The 26,072-nt window shown below is 37.5% G+C and overlaps 1 long non-coding RNA gene across 1 annotated transcript in view; it reads left to right on the top strand.

Annotated features, from left to right (window-relative positions):
• The first annotated feature begins 214 nt into the window (after window positions 1–214).
• The window catches only part of LOC139826397 (uncharacterized), a 125,435-nt gene continuing 99,577 nt past the window's right edge, over window positions 215–26,072 (top strand). Inside the window, exon 1 of the long non-coding RNA XR_011736426.1 lies at window positions 215–272. This is a non-coding gene — a long non-coding RNA (uncharacterized lncRNA). The remainder of the gene's footprint in view (window positions 273–26,072) is intronic.

Below are 26,072 nucleotides of genomic sequence, written 5' to 3'. Positions count from 1 at the left end.
CTTGGCAAGTGTGGGGAGAGGACACCCATGGAGAGGAGTGGGAGGGAACATGGATTTAGAGACCAGAAGGCAGGCACAGTGTGGAAGCGGGAGAACCAAGACAGATCCCACGTGGGTTAGTCTGCTTAGAGCTTTGTTTGTTGGTGTGAACCAATGCAGTAGCATTGGTAGTACTTGGCTACATTCACATGCCTGTTGCACTGTACAGATATATTCTGAGAATGTAAGAGAAGGTATGAAGAGGATTTTTTCACTGACAAGATCCTGATGAGGTAAGATTTTTGCCCGTTTCAAGAAAAGTACTTGATATTTTCTACCCTCTATTCAGATCTGTCACAACTTATATTTTGGGGAAAACGTGCCTACGCAAAAAGGTGGTAAACAATCAATAAGTTTTGAAATTCGTAAGATTCTGAAAAGATTTTTTTTAAACTAATAGCTTTTATAAATGGTTTGGTATAGTGAGACATTTGAAATCTCACTGAAAAAAAAAAATATTACTTAATTCTGTCAAGGTTTGCAATGAAATAAATGAAAGTTGCTGAACCTAGACACAAGCTTAATTTACCATTTAATTTAATCGTGGAAGGCTTCCTGTGATGGGGAACCATTTATGGTGGAAATATTGGGTTATGGCTAGAAGTGGATGAAGGCAACCTTTCCAGCTTCAATGACACTATGATGTTGGCAGATGCATGTAGCAGTAGCACTGTATACTCCTTGTGAAAAATGTGGCTATCTTGTTTTTGTAGCATGAACTGTGGTAGAAATGAAATAATCACATGGTCAGGGAAGACATTAAACTCCTTTAAGAGAAGGACTCTGTTTTGCAAGGTCCCAAGAGGTTTCTAGAGACCTGGAACTCTACAAATGAATTGAGCATGTGTTTTGATTTGAGGGCTGAAAGCTCTCAGACCATAGACGTTAAAATTAGCAACAGTAGGGGCAGGCAGATCCCGATGCAGCCATGAAACTGATAACCTTTCTGTAATAGATGAAAACATTCATTTATAGAACCAATACATGCAGAGAATAGCATTCACTCCTTTCTGTCCTGCCTGGTCCATTTGAGCTCTGTAGGTTGTCTGTAGAAACAGTGTAGAACACTGTCTGGGATATAAAGAAAATGGAAAATAATTTGCAGGAATTTATTCCAGATGGCTGCCTTTCAGTGATAATTATTTATCTGTTAATTATTGAAAGAATAAATATACGTACAACAAGCTGGATGGGGTTCTGATAAACCTGATCGAGAAGAAGCTAGAAGCAGCTCATTGCAGGGGGGTTGGACTTCAAAGGTTCCTTCGAATTTGAGCTATTTTCTGAGTCCATGATTCTACAACGCTGTTATGGTTCTTGTTTTTAAACTATATGGTCATAAAATTAGCTCTAAGGGTTTCTTACATTTAGATCAGGGGAACAGATGCAATGAATGCTGCTGCAAAGACTTCATAGATCTTCTGTGAAGGGCTCCATTTCACATTCAGTGACAAACTGCTATGGATCATTGACCTTTTGAATCCAGGTGGTGTTCGTGGTGCTTCATTTTGTGTTTAGGGACTCTTCCTTGGGGAGGTTGTCATGGTTTTGGCTGGGATGAAGTTAATTCTCTTCCTAGTAGCTGTTATAGTCCTGTATTTTGGATTTAAGATCAGAATAATATTGATAATACACTAATGTTTCAATTATTGCTGAGTAGTAGTCAAAGACTTTTCAGCTTCTTGTGCTGTGCCAAGTGCAGAAGCTGAGAGGAGGCACAGCCAGGACAGTTAACCCCAACTGACCAAAGGGATATTCCATACCCTGTGACATCATCCGTAGCATATAAAGATGGGGGAAGAAGGAGAAAGGGAGGGAATGTTCAGAGTCAAGTGATTATTATATATGACGGAGCCCTGCTGGTCTGGAGATGGCTGAAAACCTGCCTACTGATTGGAAATAGTGAATAAATTCCTTGTTTTGCTTTGCTTGTGCATGTGACTTTTGCTTTACTTGTTAAACTGTGTCTATCTCCACCTACAAGTTTTCTCACTTTTATTCTTCTGATTCTCTCCCCTATCACACTGCAGTGAATTGAGAAAGTGGTTGTGTGGAGCTTAACTGCTGGCTGGTGTTAAATCATGATAGAGGTTTATTCTATTTTGTAAAATAACTATAATGAGCAGTGCTATAATCAGTTATGGAGTGGCCAAAAATTGGAGGTTGGGACAAACTATTCTGATAAAACGTTAGCAGTTTTCAATCTAGGTTTGTTTGGTTTTGTTTTTGTTTTGTGTTTTGTTTTGTTTTCCTGAATGTGGGACAACAAAGGAGGAAAAGGATAGAGCTTTAAGACTTTCATTTATCTTATTTTTCAGTTTAGGTTAGAGTTCTTGAAGAGTTCAGGTGTAATCACAGCCTTCTGTTCCAACAGGAAGCACCATCTGCTGAGGCATTCTGTAAGCAATATAATGTCTCTCCAGAGACAGTTTAGCATTCAATTCACAGAGAAGGATGGCAGGGACTTGTAAACAAAAGAAGACAACTGAAGCAGTGAAGAATGGGCTGTGCTCTAAAGATTCAATATGTTTCTTTATAGCTGAAAAATCCTGTAATGCTATAAAAGCCTGGCAGAGCTCTCTGATGTATTAATTGTGGCTTTTTTTTCCACTCAACCTTGCTATTTGAAAGCCAAAAAGTAATGCCAAAACATTGCTTGCTTTTTTTTCCCTTCCCAATAAACCCTCAAGTTTGTATGAATCTGACCGAAATTATGTAGCAAATAACAATCATTTAGGAAAAGGGAGACAGAACTTAATAATTGCAGCTCAATAATAATTAAATGGGCAAGGTATGTTTACAGAAGAATAGTTATTGACTGTCAATGCATATCCACTTATGAAGTCACTTGAAATGAACCATAGCTTTGCTAGATGATAAAAGGCTAGTGTAAACAATTTTTTTATATTCTCATAAAATATTTGAAAGCAGACCAGGACTGTTGTTGAAGTCGGGAGATGAGATTGAATAGAAACTATTTTATGTTTTGAATGAAACCGAAGTATCGGAATTATAGAAGACAGATCTTTTGAGAATCTTAAAGTATAAGTCTCTATTGGTCTTATATTTAAATGAAACCTATGCCCAAAATCAGGTACTGCAAGGTTATGACATGACATTGGAGAGTTTATGGGTTCTTGTGAACAAAACAGAAGGGTTAGGCCTTCAGTGGTCTAGGATCTATTCTATCAAACATTTCAAAATTACAAAACCTTAATTAATCATCACCTCATGTAAAACAGTAATTTACCATTCAGGAGATTTGAGCATCTTTCATTACCTGGCAGCTCTGCTTAATTTTATCCATCAGGAAAATACAATTGAGACTATAGTTTCTCTGTGGTGACAAAACCATATACAAACTGTATGTTTTTTCATGTGCTTTTCTAACTTAAACTTTCAGAATATGTTAGATTTGTATGATGGGAGCTGGAGGGAGGGGAAAGAGGAATCAAAGGAATATGTTTGTTAACTTATTTCCATTTCATGGTAGTAATATTGTATTACATGAGTCAATATCTTCATAGTTCTCGTGCAAAGTAATAGGCACTAAGCAGTCTAATATTTGCTTTCTTGAGTTTGAAACTAGCATTGAGGCTGATTTGTCACTGGGATAAGTGAGAGTCCAATCAGGGCAAGTTATATGTCATATAGGTGGCTTTCAACTAAGTTGAATACTTAAATATGCCATAAAATACATGGTTGTTAGCACAAACTCTCTAATAATCTCAGGCTTATTTTCAAATGGCACAATTTACCATGACTGCCTGAAGGTCCAAGAGGATTATATGTTGGCCCTCTACTTGTGGATGAAGTTCTCTCATTAGGTGTGCATATTTTATCAAAACTAAAAGAGAACAAGTACCTTGGTTTTGGCCACTGTGCTAACTATGATTCATGGAATATGTCATCATTTGTATTATATGAGCTGTAGAGTCCTCTGGACTGCAAAAAGTCTCACCCAGTCTCAACCACATGTCCTCACTCACAAAATGACAACAGTAGTGAATTTTACTAAAAGGTGTTTGAGAGGGAAACTGAGAGGAGAAAATAATAAGTTATAACTCTTCACAGAAATCAGAACCCGGGGTTGAGTGATTAGTATGTTTCCATTAATTACTGAGGTCATGTGTAAAGAGCAATAAACAATCCTGTGGAAACTGGAGAACTGCAGGTGGAAGGTAGAGCTTCTTGAGTCAAAATCATAGAAGAATGGGTCAATTAAAAAAAAGTGTTAGAAGAATTAAGACATGGTGGGCCTCCTGTGATTTGATAATCCTTTCCAGGAGAACTTAGAAATGTTCTTCTGTTTTGATGCATGGGAATAGGTTTCTGTTTAAATCTTTCTTTTTTTTTTTTTTTTTTTCCCCTGATGTTGTCTGTGATCTATCAGTGATTTTTGTAAGTCCTGGGAGCTATAACTGGAAAAAAACTGTAAACAATATAATGATTTCATATTTAGAAATGAGTAATGACTGCAGGACTTCCCCTAGCAACTAACAGTTTCTGAAGAGCTGTTTGGCACTACCTGTAATGCCTGCTGTCAGGCTTACTTCCTTCCTCTGAGAATGGGTGACTAATTTGCGAAAGAGACAGAAATCTCCTGTCAAGATTTATTCTGAAGTGTATTTTTCCCCTCTAAAAAGCACTTCATGATGGATAATAAGAGATAAAGATAATGGGATCTTTGCCTAGCTTTCCTTGATTTGCTGTAGGGTGATTTGCAAAAAAAAAAAAAAAAATTCTTTGAATAATTGTAGAAAGGGTTATTTCATAAATTTGAGTCTCAGACTTCTAAAACCCTGCAGGAGTTGTTTACCATTGCTTGGGATCAGTTCTCCTGTCATAAGTTAACCCTGTTAACTACTTAAGTATCATGAGTCCTACTGTGATGTGTAGTAAACTGGTTAAGGCTGAAATGCCTTCAGGGACTTGCATATTGCGTGCTTTTAATCCCCTTTTTACTTGGTTTAGTGATATCCGTGCTTGCTCTCTATCTAGAAATTGTCCTGTTGATGGGTTTAGCAATTACACCGATTTAGGCTTTTCAGGCTTGAGATTTGTAATGTTCATTCTACCCTTCTCTCATTAATCCACCAATGTGTCTGCCCTGCCGTTCGGAATGACATCCTGGCACATGTTAATAAGAGGAATTTGCCCTTTGTTTGATTTTAAACTCTAGGTCTGTATAATCAAGGAGTGATTTCTGGTAAAATGTCCTTTCCCTCTGGTTGCATGGCTCTTGCTTTCATAGCTCTGAACCTTTATCCTGTTGAGTGACTTTTATACGAAAAGGACACTTTGTCTATCCCAATATTACCTGAAATTGTCACCCACTGTTGTTGCAATAACACCCTGGATTGCTATTGCTTAAGGAGATTTGAGACCAATAATGATTTTTCCTCAGCTTGTCTACTATTTGTATGTTGTTTCAACAGGAATCTCTGCAGCCTGAGGCATTTTCTCTGTCATGATGTTATTTAAGTGAAGGGGATTTACGCTTAATAATTCCATTTATGTCCTTTGTCTGGAAGAAAGAGACTGAATGAGTTTATGTTTTTAAAATTAAAAGCTCTAAAATAAGCAATAAACCAAAAAAGGGCAAAACAAAACAAAATAAAAGCCTGAGCGGAAGTAGTTTCCTTGATGGAGGTGAGTTGCTGATCCCTGCTAAAGCACTGTCCATCTTCTTACTTCCCATCATCTCTGCTGTGGATTTCTTACTTATCTTCCTATCACTAAAATTAATAAAATGAGAGCATTTCGGATGAGTTTCATTAGGTTGTTCCTTTAGAACAAGGAGGACCTGAAAGCAGATCAAGATTCAACTGCATTAATAGGGTCTAGTCCTATGGTTTCCCGTGTTTGTGCTAGCCTAAGAGGGACTTTTCAGGAAAGCACCAAACCGCTCTGAGAAGTCATAGATTTCTTTATCTCAGGCATCAAGAGGGGCCAGTAAAAAGCACCTCCTGATAAGAAAGAGGTCAGACTACCCACAACAGGCTTTGCTGGTATGCTTGCACAGTCATATGTGCCTGTAAAGTCTCATCTCTGGAGAAATAAAGTGCAAAGCACTGAAGATTCTGCTGGCAGCAGATGTGACTTCAGATGCCCTTGGTATTTTTTCCTGACTTTACCTTGTGAAAAACCACACGTACCAGAGAGTCCTCCTGCCCATAATACTGCGTAATCACACAACTATACCATGAATGGTAAAAGTACAGCACATAAACCAAAATAAGCATTCCTGTAGCTGGATCCATAAAAGTATCAGGACATGAAGCGGTCACTGCAACACTTGCAAATTTCCTCGTCCAAGGGATCAGAACAAAAAACCCTCTTGAATCATGGGGATGTTGCACATTTAAAGTGAATCACAAGTTCTAGAAGACTTCTGCATGTCTCTTCTGTTTCGTTTACAGTTTTAGCCTGCCTGTAAAGTTGGATCCTCTCAGACATATGTCCTTTTTATCATGCTTGTTTCATTTATGTTAGTACTGAAAAATTTCAAAGCTTACTGTGAATTTTATATTTTTTAGTAGTTTGCAACCAGAAGACCAGAAATATGACTTTGCAAATAGTGAACAGAAATCCCTAGAGTACAAACAATTGGAAGTGCATGTTAGTTTTTCTGTTACTTGATCAATGCTGTCACTAATGCAAATCTATTCCCACAATGCATGGAGTGTCATTAATTTTATGTTGTTTACGTACTCTTGCCATAAGGTTAAGCAATTCCTACTATTAAGCTAGATGAAATTGCATTACCTTAATGAAATGCACTTTACTGATAAAGAAGAATGTCACTTTCACAAGTGGAAGTGCTGTTAGCAAATTTTTACAAGAGAATTCCCAAAATCATATCTTAATTGCTTGGACAGCTGTGTAGTTTACATAACGAGCAAACAATGCCAAGGTTTTTTATTTTCTTTGTCAGCTGTATTGGATGTTAGTATGCATGGTGGACCTTTTTTAGGCCTTTTATTACTTGATTGCGAATCATTCTTCATTGCTGCCCAAATTTATGGAAGGACATTGCTCCCTGAGGTGCCATATCCTTTCAGGTCTGTAACTGAACATGACTGATGGCTCCAGTGTAACAGTTGCTTATTATGGCGCTCACTGAGCTATGATTGCTCCAATACTTTATGTTGGCAGATGTGTTTCCCTTGGAACAGCATCTCCGAGACAGAGGTCATTGATCAAACCCCCCTCTGGCTGTTCCATTATGTGCAAATTATTGCTAAAAGCAGAGAGACTGAGAATGGCGGGGGGGTGGAGGGGGAGGGTGCGAGGGGATGGAGCGTGCATGTGTGTGTGCATGCAGTCTGCTCACTGCAGAACTGAGGGGAAGGAAAAAGTCAATGTAATGAAGCAAAAAAAAAATCTATCTAAATTGGAAAAATGTTTTTATAATGTGATCAAATGGAGGAGAAAGAAAGAAATTAAGATTATTTCAGTGGGGGAACAACTGCATAATATTGTAGCATTTTCTTTTTAACTGAGCAATACACAGTATTTTTGTCTGTGCTGTGTATTTTTAGTGCTGAAGTTAATGGAAAAAACATCATTCAATACCTAAGACACCTCTATTCACACTCATTAAATAAATGAAAACACTTTTATTTATTGTAAGGGAGCCTTGCTGTATAATAGTGGATAGTGACTGAGCTGTGCACCAGTTCCAAAAAATCAAGACAGAGACAAGGCTGTTGAATTAAGCAAATGACTGTCTTGAGTACTTCCCAAAGGCTGTCTGAGTGAGACTATGGACACCCACTACAACAGCCAGTCTTTAACGTAAAGAGTTCTTGATGTGACAGGAATGGTGTTGCACAGGAAAAGAATAATATAAGGATCCTATGAACAACTTATACTATGTATGAGATTTCAAAACTTGGGAAATTTTAATGTAACCTTTGACTATGAGGTTTGTTTGTCCCTAGTGGGGATGTTTATTTTATTTTGTTTTGTTTTGATACTTTGTCAGTTGAAACAGACAACATCTCCAAGAAGTGAAGTCATTAGATTGTTGTGGAGGAGGGCGAACTTAATGACAACAGAAGGTTAGAGGGGACAGAAAACAAAATCAAACAAAATCAAACCCACAAAACCTCTGAAAATTTTTTTATCCTATTTTTCTTTCTTCACGGATTGAAATGAAGAAAATCAATCTGTCCAGAGACTCATGACTTGAATAAAATTGTAAATTAAATATAAACTTTTTTGGATAATTTGCTGAAATTAAAATAAAATGTTGACTTGGACCTCTTGTTTTCCCAAGATCTGATTCCAACAGATGTATACGTATATTCAAAAAGGTGGACCCAATTTGAAATCACCACTGCTTTGAGATTGCATCCATCTTTTAAAAAAACCTTATATATAAAAATACAAGGGACTTGGGTGTCCTGGTGGACAGCAGGATGACCATGAGCCAGCACCATGCTCTTGTGGCCAGGAAGGCCAGTAGCATCGTAGGGTGTATTCAAAAGGCTGTGGCAGTAGGTCGAGAGAGATTCTCCTCCCCCTCTACTCTGCCCTGGTGAGACCACATCTGGAATATTGTGTCCACTTCCGGACCCCTCAGTTCAAGAAGGACAGGGAACTGCTGGAGAGAGTCCAGTGCAGGGCAACAAAGATGATGAAGGGAGTGGAGCATCTCCCTTATGAGGAAAGGCTCTTTAGCTTGGAGGAGTCTGAGGGGTGACCTCATTAGTGTTTTAAATATGTAAAGGGTGAGTGTCACAAGGATGGAGCCAGGCTCTTCTCAGTGACAACCAATGATAAGACAAGGGGCAACGGGTACAAACTGGAACACAAGAGGTTCCACTTAAATATGAGAAGAAAATTCTTCATGGTGAAGGTGACAGAACACTGGAACAGGCTGCCCAGGGAGGTTGTGGAGTCTCCTTCTCTGGAGACATTCAAAACCCGCCTGGACGCCTTCCTGTGTAACCTCATCCAGGTGTTCCTGCTCTGGCCAGGGGATTGGACTAGATGGTCTTTCGAGGTCCCTTCCAATCCCCAACTGTCTGTGATTCTGTGAAGTGAGCCTTCAGTGAGATCCCATACAAAACCAATCTGGTTTTGATAGAAGTGAGTCACTGGGTTCCTTTCAATTTTCTAGCTCTGCATCTGTTAGCACTGTGGTTAACAAGGAGGGAAAATTGCTGTTTAAGAAAAAAATCAGTTAACTGCACCACTTACAACCTTTAGTTTAATCATCAGATCTGTACCATGAATCTCCAACCATGGAGACAACCAAAATTTAACTGAACAAGGTCCCAAGAAAACTGCTTTGAGTTGCGCTTTTTTCGAATAAGAGTTCAAACCAAGTTGGACTAAATGACATCCAGATGTCCTTTCCATCTAAACTATACCATAGTTCAACAGTTTTTCCAGTAACTAATCATGTCACTGAACTTCACATCTTGTCAAAGCATAGCGTGATTTTGTAACCATTACTGGTATAATGACAGTTACTGGTAGTTTCCCTGTCATGCAGTAAAAACAAATCCAATTGGCTTTCAAGTCTGGAATTCTCATGACAAACATAGCCGATTAGCATGGTTCAATCCCAACCAGTAGTTAAGCTGCATGCAACCACTCGCTTACTCCCTTCCGTGGGGTCGAGGAAAAGATCAGAAGAGCAAAAGTGAGAAAACTCATGGGGTAGAGACGATTTACAGATAAAACAAAAACTGCACATACAAGCAAAGCAAAACCAGGAATTCATTTATAGCCTCCCATTGGCAGGCAGGCGTTCAACCATCCCCAGGACAGCAGGGCTCCAGCATGTGTAACAGTTCCTTGAGAAGACAAACATCATCACTCTGGAGGTGACCTCCTTCCTCCTTCTTCCCTCAGCTTTATAGGCTGAGCATGACATCACAGGGTATGGAATATCCCTTTGGTCAGTTGGGGTCAGCTGTCCCAGCTGTGTCCCCTGCTAACTTCATGTGCCCCCCCAGCCCACTCACTGGTGGGGTGGTGTGAAGAGCAGAAAAGACCTTGACCCTGTGTCAGCACTGCTCAGCAATAAAGACGACATCTGTGTAATCAACACTGTTTTCAGCACAAATCTAAAACATAGCCCCATACTAGCTACTAAAAAGAAAATTAACGCTGTCTGATCCACAACTAGTGCACCACTCTATTGCTTTCCAGTTGTTTCCATGTACATTTCTAAAGTACTTTTTCTCCCCCTTCCTAGCAGACACTGGAAGGAAGTTTTCTATAAATGTTCTGCTGATTTCAAAAGCAAGCTTTTTTTAACTGTTATCTTTCTTCAACTTTTAACCCAATATTTATCCTATTACCCCCCTAGGCATCCTCTATCTAACTGCATTAAAACTTTCCCATTCAATAAAAAAGCTTGCTATATCTAGCCTGGTTTAACTTGCATCCTACCTCTTTAAAGAGAAAATGGCTGCATCAAGACCATTTTTTTTGCAAGTTGATGTAGATACACTTAATATGATTTTTGCAAGGATTTGGCCCGGTATAACTAGACAATGATGTTACACTATTCCAAAACAGCAAGACCATGGACTACTTCTCATTATAAGCTGCTTTATTGTGTTCCTTGATAAATGGAAAGGTCCAAAAATAATGTCAGGAATAACATTCTCTCCAGGCAGTCCTGCTTTTCTTCACAAATAGTTTGGCAGTGATCACACTCGATACTAAACAATTACCATGTAAAGACTGTCAGTTATTTTAACCACATGTTTTATAACTACTTCAGCTTCCTTTTCTACTACTGTAAAAACTTCTCTCCTTTGACTAAAGAAATTAATCAAAATAAGGTCTTTTGGAGAAAATAAATATACACATGACTAATAGATAATTTCTGTTCTTTGTATTTCCTCTTGCCTTCTGATAAAGGATTCAACTTTTAATTTAAAAGAAAAATGTAAAAGATTATAGCAGTCATTCAAGTTTTTAAATTGACAATCAGTAATAAGATATTTCCGTACCACAGTGAATATACTTCCCTGGTCTATTGCTTTTGCATACTCTCCCTTGTGTGATATAGTGGAATTCAGGAACCTTCAATAATCATTAATGGTCTCATCTTTTAAAGGAACTAAAAATGGAAGTGTGATTTTTTTTTTTCCACATTTTGACCTACACAGAGAGGAAAATGTCTTTGCTCATTTTGTTCTTGATGAAATGCTAAGACTAATATCTGGTTGGGATGACATATTTTTGAAAAGTTTGGCCTTTAACAAAGTTTCATATCCATATCAGGCCGTTTTAACAGAATAAAAAGCAATTAATTAGGTAATATTTGGAAAAAGGAGAGAGAAAATTGCAGACACCCTTCACTCACATCATACTTGCTCTGGTTACGACGCCTGCTCAGTGTGAAGACCTGGCTTGTCTTCTGTCATGCAGGAAAGGTTGCTGAACCATCACATCAGGCCAGCCAGGTTATTTTTCTCTGGAGGGTATGGTCATCTGATTGCTCTGGAATCTTTGCATTTTTTCCTTTGGAGTAATCCTGCTGACAGTTGCTTTTCCCTTATCATGGAATGTGATACAAAGAAGGTTTGATCTCTGTAATAGCTGCTGGCTGGAAGAAATAATGAAACTGACGCATGTTCATTTCTCTGAGTAAAAATGACCACAAATCTGTCAGTTCTGAGATGAAAAGTCTGAGGAGAAACTGCTGTAACTTAAAACCAAGTTATTTACATAGAGACCAAATTGTGTTTCTTCTCACTCCTTTCACCTCAAATAAGAGAAAATTACTGCTTCAGAATCTGCATGAAATGTATATGGTCCTGTCACGTGATGCTCTGGCACTGTTTTTATTGGTATCTCATATATTTCCTTGTGCCCTTGACACTGTTTTCTTCCGATCAAAACAAACATACAGACTGTGATACTGAAGTTATATCATGAGGCAACCTTCCCTGCCCGAAGGCAATTAATGCTGTTTGTATATTAACACAATTAATTAAGTTTAAATATTTTAAATATGCAGGAACTGGCTGTGAAAAAATGATTTTTGGTCCTTTCTGATGTGGTATGGGCACTCACAACTGAAAACTGGAACTACAGGGTGGATTTAGGACTTGTGTGCTCTCTATCATTCTGAATAGTTATTTGCAACGCAGTTTATGTTCTAAAAAAGTTTTAGCAGAAACTCTGCTGCTTATGTCATGGTGGAATTAGGATCTTTTGTAGTTTTGGGGGACAGAGTATCTAGAATAATCAATAGACTCAAGGTCAAATATGATCAATGTATTTTTTTCTCTAGGGCATGATCTTGCATAATTTCCCATTGTACTAACTCATTTAACTTTAAGAAAGTCACAGTGCCATTACTTAAACCTCTTACCCTGTAGGAATGAGTTACATAAGTTCATTTTAAACAGGGAGCACCTTAGATAGCAAGGCATATATGACTTGCAAAGATAGGTTTTTCTAAAATAAAATACATATATTGGTAATTTCCTATAAAATCACAACAAATAAGGCACAGGCCCAGGTTTTTCAGCAGCAGTACTGTAATTGTCCTCTGATTCTTTTCTGCCATGGTGTTGTCAGCTCTCTAGTGAATTACTACTTAGAAGTCCTCTAACGATGCGAATTTAAGGAGAAGCAAGCTAGACGCTTAAACCTGGTTGGTGACTAGTGCTCAGTTAATTGCCCTGATATTTTCACCTCATAAATGATGTCTCAGGTAGCAACCTATGAACTCAAGTCTTTTCATCCAAGAAAAAACTTTAGGTATCTCTTCCTCTATAAACAGTGTACTGAAAGACAAGAAACAAAAACATGCACAATCAATGTAAAATATTAAAAAATGCTTTGAGGTCCTTTACATTAGGTCATTCACTTATATTAAAAACAGTTTCCCAAACCCTAATCTCTTGCTGCAGCTGGGTTCAGAAATACCATTTAAAATCAATAAACCTTTCTGGACAATGGCTTTGTCATATGTTCCCCAAAAATTTTTGTTTTGCTGAACTGGTCTTTTCTGAATAAGACTATATAGTTCCTTGAAAAGTCCTAGCATTAGTGAAGTGGTCTCAGATAACAGATTGTGTTTCAGTAACAGAGGCTGAACAAAACTGTGTTAAAGAACTAGAAGTATTCTTTGCCAAGTAGCTCACCAAATAGAAGTTGAGCATGCAATGTGGCATTCTCCTAATTAATGAATGATTCTTTAAAGTCCTTTTGGAAAAGAAGGCAATGTGGGTAACAACCACATTGTTCAGTAAAATAGAGTATATGCTAGTAAAAGCAAAGTTGCTAAAACTCCTTTACAATCATTCCCTAGCAAGCAAGGTTGAAATAGCAGTCTTTCCAGGTCAGTGAGTATGATGTCTAAGCCCTGCTGACTCTTTCTAGATTAGAAAAAAAAATAATCCAGACCTTTTCCAGGTCAATAAAAATATTTCAAGTCTCTGAGTTTCCTCAAAATGTTGGAGAGTCAGTTAGGGACAGTTTAAACCAAATACAGTCATGATCTATTCACTGTAGTTGAACTATTCCAAGCTGTGTAAGATATTTTCAGTTTTTTAAAGGCACAAACTGGGACTGGTAAAATAACACCTCTGCTGACATGGGGGTGGAGGGGAAGGGGAGGGGAAAAACAACCCCAGACAAAACCTTAAAGAGAAAAACTTCAAATGTTGAAAAGATGTATCTTTAGAATAAATTTTAATATTTTTTTGATATTTATAATCAGATTGGCACATTTATTTTATGATGTCTACAAATAAGTGCTTTACTGATTACTGTAGTCCTCAAAGCTGGTGTTACTTTCAGAAAGTCTCTAAGCTGTGAAAATGAGAGAGGACAGTTGTAACCAGCATTCATTGCTTTAGCAACCAAAGACAGGGTGGTCATGTGTCATATTCATTGCAAAAATCTTTCCCCCACAGTGTAACATCACCAATTAAAGGTTCATTATTATTAAAATTGCAGTTTGCACAGACTGATTCATTTAAGTAACTGGACTTTAATTCAAATGTAAGAAGTGACATTTCACTTTAGTAGAGCTCACTCAAACATGATTTTATTGAGTTCCGTGCAACTTGTATAATTTGTAACAAACAGAACACTTTATAGTAGATTACTATGTGTGATTGTATTGAATCAATAATTATGATGAAATTTCAGTGTATATTTATCACCTTCTGCTCATCCGAGTCTATGTTTCTTTGGGACTCATAGTATACTACTGTGCTTATATTTCATCAAGAAACTGTTGGCATAGGCTGGTTGACATTGAGAAATATGGTCTTATTATATTTTACAATATCTGGAACGCAGAAGGCAAACACAGCTACATATCTCATTTCTCTATGATGTCATTAGCCTTCTTTAGGCTGTGTAGTATAGAATGGGGGAAAAAAGTTTTATATCAATCTGGAGGCTAGGGCAGTAAAGTGATGTATGAGATAACACAATGAAATTTGGGAGTTACAGGTCCAGCTGGAGATCTTCACTCTGTTCTTTAACAGTTACCTCAGTTTAACCACTGCCTCATTTCCCTCTTTCAAAATCAAAACATCTTCCTATTCCATTAGAGCCATATGAGGCAAAGTTATTTTAAAACAGTTTTGGGACATGTGGCTACTACTGGAATATCTCATGACTGTGTCCAGACAAGTAAGTAGCTTATTTAAATAGACAAATGTTAAAATGGCGTGTTGAAAAATAATTGAGAAAAAAAAAAACAACAAACAACAAGACTTCTCTCTTCGGCATAGAACTCTGTAGTATCATTAACTCCTGGAAAAGCAGGTCTAAGTTATACCAACAGAGCAAATATCATCAGCCCTATATGAACACAGCATATGAAGACACAATCAGTTGGACCGTTCAAATCAGAATAGAGTTTAATTGGCAGGGTATAATGATATTTGGGTTGGCAGATGTAGGAAAAAAGGAGAAAGTGCATATTGATAGAAACATAAAATCATAAACATAAAATCTCTAGAAGTTTGAAAAGAAAAAATTGTACTTTATCTGCCTTAGAATAAAATACGTGCCTACATTGACAAAACTGTTTATACTCCTAGGCTAGTTCGTGTGTGTTATTTCTCCCCTCTCTTCTCAATCTGTTTTGCTGTATTTAGTATCATTATCTGAAGTTAGTTATATGCCTATTAAGATCCTTGGGAGAGTCAATATGAGATCTTGTAACACAAGGTGACAATAATGTGGATACAAAGGTAGGTAGTATAAAAAAATGTATTTTAAAACTTGCAATTGATTTTTTTTTTTAAATGGAGATTTACTTTATGTGAAAAGCAGTAGAAATATTACCTAGACAGACCTGCTACTGTACAATTAAAGCTTGTTCTCTTTGAGAGCCACCAGGGGAAGCCTGAAGAGGGTGTGAATCTTGACAACCACCAAAGTTTTCAAGTAGAGCCAGAAACAATTATGCTTTTTTTTCCCAACTTGGACTGCACTGCATGAGTGCAAGTACTTTGGACATGTAATGCAAAGCACTCCTGAAACATAAACTCATTCTGATGGTTCAAATTTGTTAAAAAAATATTTATGTTTTAACAGATTAAGCCTTGAACCTTGTTCTATGTGTACTTTCTGGTTTCTCCACTTTCCATGAAGCTGTTGTGAAGGAATAAAACTAGTGTGAACTCTGAGTAATTTGACAGAAAACAAGTAGTGGGTATTTTCAGCATTAGCCAAAGTGGAACTGTTCCAACAAAGAGGAAGTCGGAAAAGAACTGCAGGAGGCGTGCATGGATAAGTAAGGAGATCCTCAACAATCTCAAACACAAAAAGGAAGCCTACAGAGGGTGGAAGCAAGGACAGGTAGCCTGGCGAGAATACTCAGGAATTGTCTAAGAAGTCAGGGATCAGGTTAGGAGAGCTAAAGCCCTGATAGAATTAAAACTGGCCAGGGACATCAAGGGTAACAAGAAAAGCTTCTGTAGGTACATTGGTGATCAAAGGAAGACTAGGTAAAATGCACGCTGTCTCCAGGAAGAGGTGGGAGATTGATTACCCAGGTTACGGAGAAAGCTGAGGTAGTTACTGACTTTTTTGACTGACTTCTCACTGGCAAGTGCACTAGCCACACCACCCAAGTCACAGAAGTCAAAGGCAGGAACTGGTAGAATGAAACACCCACCGTAGGAGAAGATCAGTTTTGAGACCACCTAAAGAAATCCATGAGATGTGACGAGATGCATCTACAAGTCCTGAGGGAACTGGCAGATGAATTTGCTAAGGCACAGTCCATCATATTTCAGGAGTCATGACAGTCCAGTGAAGTTCCCACTGAGGGGAGACATAACCCCCATTTTTAAAAATGGAAAAAAAGGAAGACTCAGGGAACTATAAGCCAGTCAGTCTCACATCTGTGACCAGCGAGGTCATGGAACAGCTCCTCCTGGGAAATATGCACACAGAGGAGATGATTTGTGACAGCCAGCACGGCTAAACTAAGGGCAAATTGTGCCTGACAAATCTAGTGGCCAGAAGATTATAGCAACGATGGATAAGGGAAGAGCAATCGACATCATCTACCTGGACTTGTGCAAAAGCATTTGACACTGTCCTGCACATCATCCTTGTCTCTAAATTGAAGAGATATGGATTTGATGAATAGATTACTTGATGGATAAAGAATTGGTTTGATGGTTGCACTCAAAGAATTGTGGTCAACAGCTTTATGTACAAGGGATCACCAGTGGCAAGTGGTGTTCCTCAGCAGTTGGTACTCAGACTGACGCTGTTTAACATCTTTTGTTGGCAACATCAATGGTGGGATTGAGGGCACTCTTAGCAAATTTTCCAGTGACACCAAGCTGTGTGGTGTGGTCAACACATCAGAGAGAAGGGATGCCATCCAGAGGGACTTTGACAGGTTTGAGAGGTGAGCCCTTGCAAACCTCATGAAGTTTAGCAAGGCCAAGTGCAAAATCCTGCACGTGGGTCAAACAATACCAAACATAAATACAGGATGGGCAGAGAATGCATCGAGAGCAGCCCTGAGGAGAAGGACTTAGGGGTGTTTGTTTATGAGAAGCTCAACACCATGTAGTAATGCGCACTTGCAGCCCAGAGAGCCATCTGTATCTTGGGATGCACCAAAAGAAATGTGATCAGCAGATCAGGGGAGGTGATTCTGCCCTTCTGCTCTGCTCTTGTGAGACACCACCTGGAGTAAGTACTGTGTTCAACTCTGGGGCCCCCAGCATAGGAAGGACATGAACCTGTTGGAGCGAGTCCAGAGGAGGGCCATGAAGATGATCAGGGGGCTGGAGCATCATGAAGACAGGCTGAAAGGGTTGGCATTGTTCGGGCTGGAGAAGGCTCTGGGGAGACAAAATAGCAGCCTTTCAGTACCTAAAGGAAGCCTACCAGAAAGCCAGAGAGGGACTTTTAGAGGGGCATGTAATGATAGAACAAGGCTTTAAACTGAGACTAGATTTAGATTAGGTATTAGGAAGAAGTTCTTTGCCATGATGTTAGTGAGGTACTGCAACAGGCTGTCCAGAGAAGTCGTGGATGTCCCATACCTGGAAGTGTTCAAGACCAGGTTGGATGGGGTTTATCTGTATGTATTTGTTGCCAGGTCACATTAATTTTATTCAAGGAAGAGTATTGTTGTAAGAGTGCCTGAATGTGTCTTTCTAAAGTTTTACTGCTAGGGCTGAAAATGCTGTGCAGCAAAGAAAAAAGTTATTATCTTATAAGGAAGGATTAAATTACTGGAGTATGTAACATTACTGGCCCTCCTAGGAAGTACCCAACATAATCTTCGAGACACATGAACTCCATCTGTAAAAGGAGCTTTGGCTCGTGTGTGTCTGAAATGCTTATTCTTGTTGCAGCACGTTTCTTCACTTATGGTATAAGTTGCATGGCTGGAGAAGTGAACAATAATTTCAGTATCTCTGTATCTCAGACTCTATTGCTCTCATATATGTCCCACTGAGCTACAAAAATGCAGGGCAAATTTGGGAGGTTTTGGGTGAAATTCACATAGAAAATAAGAAACAGATACTTTCAAAAGTTAATCAAGTGGATTGTGACATATCTAAAAATACCTTGTTCAGACCTGTTTAGTTTTTGTCATAGTAAATGGCTTGAAAGTCATCAGAGACCATTAGTGACCAAACTGAATCAACTAAGCTGTATTACTTACAATGTCAGAATCAGAGAATCACAGAAACACAGAATGGTTGAGATTGGATGTCTGGAGGTCATCTGGTCCAATCTTCCTGCTCAAGCAGGATACCCTAGAACAGGTTGCCCAGGATCATGTCTGTATGACCTCTTAATATCTCCAAGGATGGACACTTCACAGCATCCCTGGGCAAACTGTGCCAGTGTTTAGTCATGAAAGAGCATTTCCCTATGTTTAAGAGGGACCCCACGTATTTTAGTGTGTGCCTACTGACTTTGGTCATGTCACTGGTCAGCACTGGAAAGAGCCTGACTCTATCCGCTCTACACTCTCCCTTCAGGTACTTATACACATTAGTAAGATCCTCCCTGAGCCTGCTCTTCTCTAGGCTGATCAATTCAAGCTCTCTCATCCCTTCCTCATATGAGATGTTCCAGTCCCTTAACCATCTTCATGTCCCTTTTCTGTAAAATATAATGTCAAATATGCAGTAAAATTTTTATGTGAGATGACACATGGAACCTGTAAAGGAGATTATGAGATTATAAGTACATAAAAATGAAGCTCTTTCTTTTGAAAGGCAACAGAAATTTACTTATATATGCATGCATATGTGTGCAAGCACTTAACACAAGTGTAATGGAAAAAATACCTCTTAGCTTGAGTTAATTGCAAGATTTTATGAATCTGCAAATTAATAGATGATTAAACATATGATTTAAACTCTAACCCATACGTTATAATAAAATTACTTTGCTGATCTGTAATCAGACTACTAAACTGCTTACATAATCAGCTTTAAATTTTGATTAATCTTGTGTGAAAGAAGAACTAATGAACTGAGAGCTAGCTAGTTTGCCTCATACTTCAGCTAACCATAACAAATTATAATTTGTAGTCTAGCATTTTGGAACAAATGTGTAGCAGAAGAACACAGGTTTTTTCATCTGTAATATCACTAATTTTTATGAAACTTCTATAAATCCTATATTCCTCACTTCCTCGTTGATTATTGCATTAGTAACACATTGACGTGATATAAAATTCAATAATGAAACAATATGGCATTATGGGAAACATAATAGCATTTGAATTCATCATGTTATTACCTATCCTGATCCACTAACACAGAATTCTTGGACAGAAAGGAGGTCAATCAGTTTCCTTACTTTTATTTATAGCGGTATAAAATGGAAATTATCTGTTTTTGTGTAAATGAACTGTGGAAAAGTTACAGAAGTAAAATTAAGTTTGAGTTTGTAAGTGCTGCTATCTTCTGGTCACTTTTCCACATGTTTTGAGTGTTGGATCCTGGGATCATACAATGAACTTAATATGAAGAAAACTAGTTTGAAAGTAGACTTGGATTTTGGTTTAGGGAATGTTATTGTCATTATGTGAACCTTCCACATCATTATGAATTTTGTCCTTTGACTTCTTGCTTGAAGGTGTGCAGTGACTGTGGATTTTAGCTGTCCTGCAATGTGTCCCTGTTTAGTTGAGATTTTATTTGATTTGTGTGTGTTTTTTGAGGTGTCACTGGGTAAGCCACCTTTAAAATTGGAGTAATTTATTTTCACTCTTGCTTACTTTCACAAAACAACAAACAAACCCTTATTTGAGTTCAGGGTTATGTTTTCTGCTTTTACTGTGCAAGGAAGCTGTGAGTAACATAATAAAAGGAAATACCTTTTACTGTCATTTTAGGAATAAGTGCAAGTACTTGTTTACATACATTTAAAATATCCTTGATGGCAAATAAAAACAAAACCATGTCGAAACATGGTTTAGAGACTAGAAACTAAGATCATTCTAGACAGCACTGATAATCTTAAAATCTACAGGAAACAAAACTACATATAAGAGCATGAGAAGACAATGGTGAGCAAAAAGAAGGTGCTGAAGTTTTCAAAATATCTCTTAATATCCTCCAGAAGATTAAGAGAAAATGAAGAGGCTCTGTAGCCAGATAATACTGTACACACGTAATGATTATGAGCTTATTTGGGCAAAGATGCAGGTGCTCATCTCTGTTGAAAATAAGGCCATTAAATAATAAAATATCTGCTAGGTGGAGATGGCAATACTAGAGAACATGTGGCTATGAGAAACTAAATCCTCTGTGTAAACATTCTGAGCCAGAGGCAACAATATTAAGAGTAGAAACTAAACAATACTGCTGATTTTAATATCCAGTGGTTTGGTGTGCGAGAGGTGAAGAACCCTAACAAATAATGTTGATAGGAATAGTTCTCAAAAAGAGATTCAGCTGAAGTTTTCAAAAGACCTAAACCTGTAGGTAGAATCCGTATGCTTAGTTTCTATATGGTAGGAATGGAGAATTTACCTGAGAAGAAAAAGCAACTTGTTCCAAGAAGATGCTTTTTTCACTTGGGAAATGGCAACTGCTTGAAAAAGTTGTGTAAGATCAAAATTGCTGGTGCAAAGAATCAAAGGTCGTTTTGGAAGGAACCAAAGCTGGCTCTCAGGAAAGTGAAGTGATTAAATAGATGCTCATCACAAGTGTCTATGACATCACAATGTGTATTGAAGTGCAACTTGTGCAATTGTGATATAACAGCTGTGTTTCATCTCTGCTGGCCACTAAAACACAATGTGACCAAGAAAGAATGTGGTTAAGAATTTGAATTTGTGCAGGTTGGGGGCTCCTGGAGCTAAAGCATGATACATTTCTTGTTGGTGTAATTCAAACAGATCAGTGAGCATAGCAGTAAGGGCAATAGGGGCTGTCATGCTCCACCAGGTTTCTGTGATCTCTGGTGGAAAATCCAATCATTGTCTCAGTAAGGATCAGTATTCTGAGTTGGTATTCCAAGAAAAGATGAACTGTCTCTTCTTAAATAGTCTGTATTTCTGCCTATTGTGGTTACTGTCATACAATTAACATGGAAAGAGAATTCAATTGCTAATCAGTACACAGCTGCTGCTGAAGTCTAATCAGACTCTCTAGATGGACAAACTTTGAAGAAACATCTAGTAGTCAATTTTAGTAGTGAAGTGATCTGAAACAAGCGCAGCTGCTTGAATTACCTTGAGTAAAAGCAGTGGAGGGTAAGTAAAATGAACTCCAATCACTTGATGGAATACAATAAAAGAAAATAGATAGAAATCAGGTAGGTTGGATAATCCAAAAAAGACTTGCATGTTCCTCTGCACAAGACTCTCCTACTCCAGAGAAAATAATTGATTTTACTTCCAAACATCACCTGTTGCAAATTTATCTTCTTTTAGGGAGCTTAATGATTTTCTTGTTTCTGAATTTGTACTGCTCTTGAATTCAACCAACACAACTTAGTGAGGTTATTTCAGTCATCTTGGTTGTTTCTAAATTACTTTCAGTCATTTCTGAAAATAAACAAAAACTGTAAGAGTTTAGAAAGATGAGATATGTTTAATGTATTAGAAAGACAAATCTGAAGTTTTAAGGGCCAGTTCTGGCCTTGTTATTTGAGAGGAAATTATTTCGAAAGAAAACCTGGCTTCTGATGGAAAATCTTTCAGGGAAACTTTAGACAGTGCTGACTTCCATGTTAAAGGTGTAATTCAAGAGAGGAGGGAAAAGAGGGAGGCAAAGAGAGGAAATCTGAAAAAATTGCATGGGACCTATCTGTGACACTGTGACTTGGTGTTCTTTGCCTTTGTTTTGAAGCCTGTCTTTGGACATTTTCTACAGTTACTAATACTGCTCAATTTAGAAAAAAACACAAAGTAATAATTTTAAAAAGAAGGAAGTGTAGTGGCGTTCATAACGGAGTTCTCAGCTCTTCAGTAGAACTCTATAAATGACTTTACATCCAAATATAATGGAAAGAAGGACTTGGGGGGACACACATGAACAGACAATGTGATTATTTCTCTCCATATGCTTAACTCTTTGCTGTCAGGGAGGTTGGTTTTTTTTTTTTTTATTTTTCCCATTATTTTTGCCTATACTCCTTCACACATTTCAGCACTTAATTGGAAAGAGCTGTATATATTTAGAAAAACTGATTTTAACAGTGTTAAATAGTGGATACATGTAAACTTATTCTCATCATTGCTAGTATGGTCTAAATGTTGTCTTAGCAAAGTATTTTTAAAATGTACAACACATTTTTCTAAGTTACAGGAGTTCAAATTGCACTGATAAGTACTTGCAGGTAATTAGCTGCATGTTTTACTACAGTATGTTAAAACAAGGATTAAACACTTTATTAATATTTGTAACACATATTTATTTTTCCTGGTACTGGAATATCATTGAATACGAATAAATTAGTTCATTTTCTTAATAAAAGACCAACAAAACAACAAAATCCCTGACCTTCTCTAGTCTTTTCTGGAAAAAAACCAATAAAATATTATTGACATATTTGGCAGCATTGAAGAGGAACAAAGCCCAAATTCTGTCAGAGTTCTAGTGATGCACAAAAAGTTGTTAAATATTTCTAAAATGAAAAGTTATTCAGGATGACGTGATGTTTAACATTTTCTGGTTTTGATGTGTCTTCAGAATTTGTGGAGAGTTGAGGATTTCTTGGAATTCTCTACTAAACTGGCCTTTGGGACTTCCAGGTGGTAGAATCACTGAGTATTAGAGCAAGAAATGTATTCCCTGCAAAAACAGTGGATCTTTGATTTCTGGTTGTAATTCCATTGTTTTCAAATGAATTGTGAAGACATAATTGTCTGCAAAATGAAACACAAATTTGACCCCTTTGCCATCAGCTATAAAGCAGACACTGAATTGCAGCCAGCTGCAATCAGCTCTGCACACATAACTGTGTGGATACTGGTTTGTAGATCTAAAATAGAAGAATATTTTGATGTAAGTCTTCATACTGGCAAAGGTAAGAATATTAAACCTTGAATCTGTAACACTTGTTATGCAGTATGATTTAAAGTGATTTGACCATTTTGAACATGCATCAAATCTTTTATTAGTTTTCCAGCCCGTAAGATTACATAAGATTCATATAGAGGTTTTGCATCTATGCTTTGATAATGTCCATTTCTACGGAAGAGAAATAAATCTTGGGTTCCTGGCGGACCAAGTACACAACATAAGCCTAGAGGTCAGTTGGCTGAAAAATCTTTGAATTTCCAGATCTCTCTGCATGGAAACCCAGAGTTCTTCTACAAAAAGTTAATAAGGAAGCAGTCGTAAAAACACAATGATGTCAACTGTATGAGGGAAACAAAACAATTCACTAAGTGATGTAACTTACTGTCAAGGATGGCATGTGAACATCTTACCCCAGCTTTTTACTAACATGGTGTGTTGTTATGTAGTCCTTCTGAACTTCTCTTTTTCTTGCATAATTAAAAAAGAACAATGGCAAAAGGTACCTTTGAAAGCTTCCAAGTTGTGGCGAAGCATTTTATGTTTTTCCAGATGATGTGACCACAAGCACATGTAATCACAGCATATCAAATATGCATTTTTTGGCAACAGAACAAAGATGGGAGCAGGAATGACAAGTATTTTCCAGCAAGATTTTTACAGTTGCTCCTTTTCTGCTTTTGTCTTGTGAACATTAAAAGAGGGAGATTTTTTTTTCTCTTGAAATGCTGAATCTATTTCACAATGCAAACAGTTAGTTTTAGGGAAAAATTTCTAATGCAGATTTAGAATTTTTTTTTTTTTTTAATCTGTTATGACCTCAGAGTTGAGGTCCTTTTCTGCTCAAAATATTTTTTCTTCAGAATAATATTTTTAGTGCATCATATTAGATTTGTTGCCATTTGGGAGACTCTGAGTCAACCTGCTACCTCTTCAAGTACTTAAATTTAGAGAAGAAATTAATTCATTGCTTAGCACTAGCAGTGGGAAGACATTCTTTCAAGATTCCCCTGGGATAGCTTGCTTTCTCTATTACAAAGTGTGTAACACAATACTGCACAAAATTGGTGCAAGATTTCTAATTCAGTATTGAATAATTTCACCAAAGTGTCTCATTTTTATAAAATTACTGCTCAGCTGCATTTCTTGGTGATATCTTTTCTATATAGCATGTTAAGGATGCACTTAGGATTAAGTTCATTCAATTAAAAAAAGTTTCACCAGAGGTTTTTGACATTATTTTAGAGATGCCTGCATTCTGCCCAGTGCTAATATTTTGCATACACGTGCAGATAGATAATGAATGCATTCTAAATAATCAATGTTTTGGATATCTGACAGTATATGTTTTATCTTCATGTATTTTTCAAACCATCTTAGCTTTGGGTGATACATGTATTGGTCATAAAAACAGTGAGACAGAATTTAATATAACTCTCACCCCCACTGCTTTGGAATTTTGAATGTCTAAATGGAATGAGTTAAGTAGAATTTAACCTTTCTGCACTAGAAGCTAAAACTTTCCATGATTTTCCTTAAACTGACTGATTATTGCATATAATTTGAGAAGGGGTAATGGGTGCAAACTGGAACACAAGAGGTTCCACTTAAATTTGAGAAGAAACTTCTTCTCAGTAAGGGTAACAGCACACTGGAACAGGCTGCCCAGGGGAACGTGGAGTCTCCTACTCTGGAGACATTCAAAACCCACCTGGACACCTTCCTGTGTAACCTCATCTAGGCGTTCCTGCTCTGGCAGGAGGATTGGACTAGATGATCTTTTGAGGTCCCTTCCAATCCCTAACATTCTGTGATTCTGTGATTCTGTGTATTTTCAGGTTTCTTTACTGGGAGTATAAAGAAGATCTTATAATTTTTCAAATAGCAGAGCAATAAGTCAAGTAATATGTTTAATTCAGACAAAAAATTACAAGCTTTCAGTAGAAGATTATATGTTAGGAATAGACAGACTGTAAAGAGAACTAGTTATTGCCTGAATCAGAAATCGAAAGTCATAAGACTAAAAGGCTACCATAGAATATTGCAGTGTTGATTAAATAAATCCTGATTTTCATTTGTTATTAAATGTTTTATTGCATTTATTGTAAAGGAGATAATTTGAACAATATAGCTTGCCCCGTGATTATAGTTACTCCTTCACAGTGCTTGACCATAAGTTTTTCATGCAACTGGGAGATCATAAACAGATGATGCATACACCCAGCTGGGTAATTTAGGCATCTGGCAGTGTTTTTTTAACTGATGTTGTATATGATATTGAAGTATACAAATATTTTTTTGCCGTGATTTATTTCCATATGAAAGCCACTCTAGATGGCTAGCAAATCACAGTTACCTTTCATCTGTGCCTGACAGGGAGTACAATACTTTAAATAACAGTAGAGGAAGACTTGTATTGTTTAAAAGAAGACTAGTGTTATTATGATGGGATTCTGTAAAGGGTTTTGGTGGAATAAAAGGCCCAAAATTACTGAGACAAAACTTAACAAATGAAGAAAAAATCCTGTCTCTCACTTCTTCAGTATGGCCAAACCTGGGGACTGTGCAGAGTTTTCTGGGTACTGGCATTGGTCTAACAGTCAACAAGCTTTTAGTTGTACTCCATGTGTAAGTACCTACTAAAGATTACTAAATATCCAAAATTGTTCTTGTATGAAATTATAATACAAAAACCTGTACTGTATGGCCTGTAGCTAATGTGACATTGTCTGTGTAAATACAGCGTCATCAGCAATGCTGCTAAGCAATGCTGTTTCCTCTGGATGTAGGATATTAGATTCTAGTAACAAGTCATAAGAAGGGTATTAGCGTTCACTTGTGAAAGCTGTGGTGGGAACACCAAAACAGATCAGAATGGAAATCCAGTGCAACACTGTCATTGGTTTGGCATTTTATTGTGTCAGAACACAGTGCAATATATCAAGCCAGAATACAAGTTCTGTTGCTCATACAGAAGGAAAAATGAAAACCCTACTGTAAGCATATGTTTTTTTAAAATTCTGTTTCATTCACTGAATTCTTATTTTTGAGGTGAAG

This window comes from Patagioenas fasciata, chromosome Z, assembly GCF_037038585.1.
Source record: "Patagioenas fasciata isolate bPatFas1 chromosome Z, bPatFas1.hap1, whole genome shotgun sequence".
NCBI classification, from domain to species: domain Eukaryota; kingdom Metazoa; phylum Chordata; class Aves; order Columbiformes; family Columbidae; genus Patagioenas; species Patagioenas fasciata.
Note: the sequence above shows the minus strand (reverse complement) of the source record. Positions and strands in the feature narration are given on the sequence as shown.